At 33.4% G+C, this 7,926-nt stretch overlaps 1 protein-coding gene across 1 annotated transcript in view; it reads left to right on the top strand.

The window, feature by feature from the left end:
* Nucleotides 1-7,926, top strand: part of PCDH9 (protocadherin 9) — an 809,303-nt gene that overhangs the window by 223,890 nt on the left and 577,487 nt on the right.

Below are 7,926 nucleotides of genomic sequence, written 5' to 3'. Positions count from 1 at the left end.
TTAATACAGAATATATTAATTATATAGCTTATTTTATATTAATATTACTTCAATATGTTAATGTTATAGAATGTTTAATATTCACACTATACAATGAAGACTATTAGAAGTGTGCTTTTTCATAGAAGTTCTATAACTATGAACCAACTATTAATTGTATTTTAGCTGAAAGCATCTGCCAAATTCTGTTTCTGAGCCTGTGTAATTGGTGGCATTAGGATTTCTAACACCTTAATGCCAACTAGGTTTATTAATTCAGAAAATATTTATTAACCTCCCCCCTACCCCATGTGCAATATGCAGCCCAAAAGCAGTGTGAAGAAACAGAAAAAAAAATTCCTTTTCTCACTGATCTTACATTTTATTAGAGGGAGACAAACAATAAAAAGATAAATAAGTAAACAAATAGTGTATCAAATGTTTTTAAGTTCCATAAAAATAAATCAATCAATAAAGCAAGGTGAGTGGATAGAGACCAGTGTAGTGGGTGCAGATGTGAATTAGGTGAGTAAAGAAAGACTGATAAAATGAAATTTGAACGGAGATAATGAATGAGGAAGAAGGAGGCCAAGAAGGCACTAGGTTCGTGGGGAGAGGTCATTGGCAGCACTAGTACTAATGTTCAGTGTTTGGGGAAAGAACAAGTGCTGTGGCCAAATCAGGTGCTCACTTGGTTGGTTTCAGGAGCAGGGAAGGAGATAATTATGGGAAGAATTTAAATGTTGAGGTCAGACAGAGTCAGCACGGTTTGGAAATTTGTAGGCGGTCCTTATTCAGACTTCAGATTTTATTCTGAGGAGGGCAGCTGTTGCAGATTCAACATGAAGGTGACATGATCTGATATTTTAAAAGTCCTGTCTGGGCTGTGCATGAGAATAGGCTATGGGGGGCTGTGCTTCATGTTTTATACTCAAACATTTTTGGCTTTCAATGTATCACTTACTGTTGTAGCAGTTACCCGTATCATCTCATTTAATTCTTATAACTCTGGGAAGTAAAAACTTTTACCCCCAATTTACACATTAGCCCATGACATTATAAGGAGTTAAGTAAATCTCCTGGTGCTAAAGCAGCAGAGCCAGGGGTTATAGCAACATGCTCCTCAGACTATAAAGCCTGAAGCTGCAGCCACAGTATGGCCTTTTATCATGTACCTTTCGGCCTCTCCTATATAGTAGATTAGGGCCCGGTTAACAGTGTATTGGCCCAAGGTAGTGCAGATTTAATTAAGGGACAAAGGCAATAATATTTATTTTAGTAAACAGTAATTTTTGGAAAACCTTTTTTTTTAAAATAAAACCAATCAGAAGACTATACAAGGCAAACCTCTTATCAATTCTGATTATCCTTATTAGTTTAGAATTGTTTTTTTCTTAGAGCATATAAAAATTGGAAAAAATTGCGAACTTTCAAATTATGAAATAAACTATGTTTACCTGTAGTTAAATAGCAGAAAGTTAAACATAACTATATAATTATGCAGTTGTAACCTAAAACACTGTATGGCATACGGTGTCTAGATCATGCTTAAAACTAGAAAATAAAATATAATTATTCAGAGAGAGCTAATAAAATATTTTTATCTGCATTCTTCTAGTTATACACTAATAAAATTATTAGACGGTGTTATTTAAGCCAATTACTATTGTCTGTGGTTTAACTCATCTCAGAAAATATACTATCTGCATCAGAGACAAGGGGAGGAAAATGCCATGATGCTCACCTCTGTCCAGCTACCTTTTCAATGAAGCAATACGTACCTTTTTTTTCACATCACGGTTATGATTGCAAACATGCACTCATGGGTGGGAGGAGTGAGAGATACATAGCTAGGCAGACAGACAGACAGACAGACAGTCTCTGCAATCATTTTGTAAATACATATACATGTTTTTGCATGGATGATTATGTATATATGCATAAATAATATATGTGTGTACGGTGTAGTCACATAAAAAAGTTAAAAACCCCCCAAATCTCTTACTGAACATAAAATTATTTTTTAAATGAGGAAAGTTTTTGACATGAATTATTTTAACTAAAGTTGAAGGAGGTATGTTCTTACTTTGAAAAACTCTATTTCTGGTCTTCAAAAGTATATATATGTATGTGCTCAGATAACTATTAGGTAATTGAAATGCCAGTGGTGACTAAGGCATTTGGTCTTTCTGAGTGATTTTTTTGGGTCATCATTTCTTGACTTCTATTGACTGTCACTAGCAGAAGTTGGAATTGAATTTTTTTAGAGAAATTTTAAATATTCAGATTAAAACTAATATATATATATATCTTCTGATGTGTTTATATACATAAAACAAATATATAAAAAGAATACACACACACACACACACACAAACACACAAACACACAAACACACATACACCCAACCATAACAGTTTGTGAGTGTCTAGTATAATCGGTCATGTACTACAAAGTTGAAAATCCCTACTGCATAAAAATATGTTTGAAAAAACCCTTTTTGAAAATCACTCCTTCATGCCAATAAAGACATTGAAATGTACTAGATGTTGTGAACAGATGTACATTCTTCTACTTAGGCATTTGGTCAATTTATTCACGGAAAAACTGAAAGGGAGAGAAATAGCATAATGACTACAGTAAACATTGAATAGTGAGCCAATGATTTTTGAGTGTGTCTAAGATCTCATTCAAACCTTTCAACAACCTGTGAAGTAGATTGTTGCCATTTTAAAAATTAGGAAACTAGTTAACTTCCCTAAAATATTTTAAGCATAAACCTGTCTGACCCCAAAGGTATGGTTTTCACATCACCTAATTTAAAACAATTATGTGAAGAAGGGAAGTATACCTTTCAGAAAAACCAAAGCGGGTATAATGTTTCTATCTGATGTGTTGTAAGCAAGCAATAAAGAAAAAAAGATTGCATTTACTCTATTTGATTCATAGAATACAAGAAATGCAAAAGTGAACCTAAATTTTCTGAGAAAGACTGAGAGGAAACAGCAAAATCATTTGTTTCCTAATTATAAGTTTCTACACTGAGTGGGACTCCCCTATCAGTGTACTGCCCTTTTCTTGGAACTTTTATAGGAATCTTAATTGATAAATATACTTGTCTCTTTTTACGTTAAGATACCTTTTATTCTCTGATAACTTTTTCAGTTTTAAAATTTCAATAATAATGTCTCTCATGAATAAATGTAGCATACAGTGGAACATACAATACATTTAAATGTTCACCGAGACCAGGAGTTTGCATTGTTATTAATAACAATACTGTTTATAAAATAATTTTGTTGAAATTAAGGAACAAATATTGCTGGGAGGATTGAAGAATCCAAGTGTGTTCTTTTCCCCCAGATTTTCTGTTTAAAGCGTACAGACTCGCTGTTTATTTACAAGAAAGTGGTTCTCGCAGCTAGCCAGTTTAAATAGAGGTGGCAGAAATAACATAAGACATTTCTTAGGAGGGGGTGGATGGGGTGAGTAGGTGGCATGGTTCTCCTTCCAGAAGATCCTGGATATAGGTAGTGCTGGAAGACAGCTTTCAAATATTTATATATTCAATCAAAACAGAGAAGAAGGCTACTTCCAATTCTACTTTTATAACTAAATATTTAATCATAATGTAAATTTTATATTTTAATACTTATGTTTACTTTTATATACTTTGTGTAATTTTGGCTTTTTTGTATATCTTGGGAGCACATTCTATAGGAAAATGTATATTCTGTAGAAGCTGATGTAATGGATTCGTTATTTTATTGTTACTGGTAGATAAATTAGGACTAGCTTTTTGTTATAAATCGTCTATGTCATAAATTCCATCTTATTTTTCAACTTTACCATTTCAGTTTATTTTAAAATTCTTAATAATTTTTATAATTCGCATTATGACAAATCAAGAAGGTAGATGGAGATATATTGCATTCAGTAAGTCACGAGTTTTAATTTATAGAATAGCAAGAATCCTATTAACAAGTTAATCAAAAGAGAAGTTAAGAATTCAATAAGGACAAATTGGATCAAGTTTTAGAAAAGTAATTATAGTAGTAATAAAAAAGCCTTTCTGAAGCATATTTGTTGAGTATCATTTACTACTTGTTCCCTTTTTATGTCTTCATCTTATTTTACCCTATTATGGAAATTTCTTTAAGGTCAGTACTTTATATATTCTGTTAATAGGTTTCACAACCAGTATATAGCACATATTTAAAACAGACCATTAATAGGAAAGACACAGAGCTTAGTGTAATAAGCATTGTACAAAGGCCGACTATGATGGAGCAAATATAGCTTACAAAACAGCTTGGAAACAGCATGTGTTTTTATGAATTTTTGTTTATTTTGTCTTTGATCTACACTGAATTTCATTCACTCTAATGCTCTTTACTACTGAAAAGGTTTTGCTAAAATATTTCTTCGGCAAATATTGATAAAGTACCTGCTGAGTGGCAAAAATTAAGCAAAGGTTTAGATATAAAGTAATAAAGCATATATAAACACAACTTTTATGATTTTTTTAAGTTAGCAACTATTATAGTTTTAAATAAGTGATCATTCAAAGAAATATATGATTACAGATTGCAATAAGCTTTATAATGGAAAAATTGAGGAGATGAGAAAGGGTAAAGTGACTCACTTTATATCAAATCAGGAAAATTATCTTATAGAAAGTAGTATTATAATTGAAATCTGAAGGATGGATAGAAATTTCTAGAAGATGGAGTAATGGTTGAAGTGGTTAGAAACCATAAGGATATGTAGACCAAGATAATAAATATTTATCTTATTTTAAATTAAAATTATTTTAGGTAGAGGAGTATGTAATCCCATTATACTTTTGTAATGTTACCCTCGCTGTGTTGTATGAAGTGGACTTGGGCTTCATCTGGATTGTAGAGATGAAGAGGGTTTGTGTGTGAGTGTGTGTGTGTGAGTGTGTGTGTGTGTGTGTGTGTGTGTGAGAGAGAGAGAGAGAGAGAGAGAGAGAGAGAGAGAGAGAGAGAGAGAGAGAGAGAGAGAGAGAGAGAGAGAGAGAGAGAGAGAAAGAGAGAGAAGAGAGAGAAAGAATATGTGGTGCAGTCAGGTTCGCCTCTTGTTGGATTGAATAGGGCTGGTGAGAAAGATGGAGGTTTGAAGAATGTCTTCCCCTTTAGAAACATGAGTAACTGAATAATCAGAATTGCCATTTCTTGTGATGAAGAAATGAGGTACAAACTAGTTGTTGGCAGTATCAGAAGTTGAGATAGCTAGATATAAATGTAATAGATCTAGATGTAAAGACATAAATGTGTGTATTAGTATCATTGATTGATTAATTGTAATTGTTTAATGTGGATATCATCGCCAAATGAATAGCATTAAAAGCAATGGGAATAGAAGGCATCACCTTGCTGAGGAAATAGAAGAGCATTACTGCAAAGTGAGTTATTAAGAGATTGAGTAGTCAGTAGTTAAATAGAAGAGAATTATATAAGAAAGAAAGAATTAGAGACAGGCAGAGGGATAGGAGAAAATAACTAGCAGTCTAAGAGAAAGAAAGAAGGAGAGAGAGACTTGGGAGGAGAAGAGATTCAAGTATAACATGATCAATTGTGTAAAATAAGCACTGAAAAGTATCCATATGATTTGACAGTCATAGAGGTTTTAAAAATATAGTTTTTGGAGTTATAAGGGAGGGGATTTGATTAAAATTGACGACTCAAAAATTTCCAGCATGATTGAGAGAAAAGTCGATGGCAATTTAGTGGAAATGGTGGAATAAAATACTATCGTTTGTGTTTGTTTTGAAATGAGAGTCACTGCAGAACACTTGTATGTTGTTAGAATGACCATCAGGGAGGGGTGCTGACGATTCAGGGAAAGATGCCTTCAAAGACAAGGGGAGGTAGATTGTTTCCAGAACACATGGTCATATCAGCTTTTAATAGAAAAAAAAAAGATATATTTCCACCATTGTTAGTGAATAAGATGATGGAAAAGATAGATTCAGGACCATGTGGATTCATAGACTTTTTTTGATACAATAAGAGGCAGTTTCTGCCAAATGGCTCTTACTTTCTCAATGAAATGTGATGCAAGGCCTTGCTTGTTCATTGAAATATACATAAGTTCATTTTGTTACAAAAGGAATGGATCTAATTATAAGAAAGTTTGCCTAGAGTCAATTTTTACATGAATTGCAAATCTATACCACTCAAAGACAGTGAAAAGTCCAAGACTTGTAGTTTTATTCATTTATTAGGCTTTAACTTTTTGCTCTGATGAGGACATTGGATATCAACTCAATAGTTTAAACATGTAGTTAAAAGAAAAAGAGTTATTCTTCTCTAAACAAATGCTAGTAATTTTACATAATTCTTTATAAATAGAAATGTTTGTTATTTATAAATACAAATATGTATGGTATATTAGTCCTTTACACACACACACACACACAAACACACAAACACACACACAATTGCTCCTCAGATTATATTATTAATGTAGAAAATTAGCATTCCGTCATGAGGATAGTGAAATAGTCAATTTTCCAGATGGATTTAATCATGGTACAGAGCTAGATGATTTCTATATCCCAGGAGGCAGGATAGTCAACACACACACACACACACACACAAACACACAAACACACACACACACAAACACACACACACACACACACATCCCACAGAAGTAACCTTGCAGAAATTGCAATAACTTTTATTTTGCAGAAAGAAGTCCATATTGTTGTTTTTATTTCCCATATTTGGTTTGCAGAGCAGTTTTACCATAAATATGTTATAAGCTCTATCTGAAAATTATCATTTAAATGGGCTTTTGAATTTCAGCATCTGAAAATAGGTCTGCTGTTTCCTCGTGGCTAATGATAGCAACCATAACATGACCCAAAACTAATAAAAATAATATAAGACAAAAAAAATCTGAATGCATACATCTAAATAATTATTTCTATATTTGGTAAATTAATCTTTAATGTTAGTTTAATGAGAAAAGTTGGACAATTTAGGGTATTTTTTCCATTTATATTATGAAAAGTTTTTACGGTATTTTACGAGTTCGGCAGATATAAACAAAGATTAATTTAGCCTATTTTCACTATTATTGACATCTTTGTGGATTATGTGCTTCCTTCGAATATTGCAATTTTGCCTTTAAAATCAGAATTCTTTTCATTGTAGCATAGCAATTTTCAATAGGAAATCTGGTGGCATGGAAAATCTCCAGTGAGGACATCAGTTCTCACCAGAAGCACTTTCTCCCAGCACTCCTTTCTGGTAGAAGCTGGGCTCCTAGTGGAAATGATGCCGCTATTAGGATGATCTGAAGTACTCTGGAGAGAGACCTTCTGCTCAGTTACCATTCCGGCTGGAACCTGCTATGACAGTTGTCAACAGTGCCCTTTCTGATGTTTCCCAGTTGTGTTCCATTTAGAATAAGTACTTAAAGAGACACCTGCTAGGCAAGCCAGAATAGAGAAGCGGCATGGTTCTGGCAAACATATGTAGACAATAATATCCCTTTCCTACCTTGGGCAATAACTTAATAAAGCCTTTAAGACAACAGAATCTTAAGTAGTCATCCTTTTTGTTGTTGATGAGAAGGAGGGAGATGAATACCAGCATCAAAACTTTCTTTGTGTGCCTACAGCTGTGATCTGGGCACTGCCACACTTTCCTGCTGCTATGACTCTCTAGCCATATGCTGCCGTTTAAAGTACAGCCTATGATTCAGGCTGCAACCTTGTGAAATTGGCATATAGGCTGTCATCACTGTACTCCAAATGCCTGACAAGCCAGAATTTTTCTTCTTCCTATGAAGATTAGACAAGATCCTCCAAATGTCAATCATATAGATGGCATATATTCTAAAGATATAAGGAGAGGTATGCACTTCAAGAAGAGTGAAGTTTATTCATTTTCTCCTTAGGGAAAAGTACAA

Source organism: Pteropus alecto, unplaced genomic scaffold (genome assembly GCF_000325575.1).
Source record: "Pteropus alecto unplaced genomic scaffold, ASM32557v1 scaffold72, whole genome shotgun sequence".
In the NCBI taxonomy this organism is placed as follows: domain Eukaryota; kingdom Metazoa; phylum Chordata; class Mammalia; order Chiroptera; family Pteropodidae; genus Pteropus; species Pteropus alecto.
This window is presented reverse-complemented; position numbering and strand designations above follow the sequence as displayed.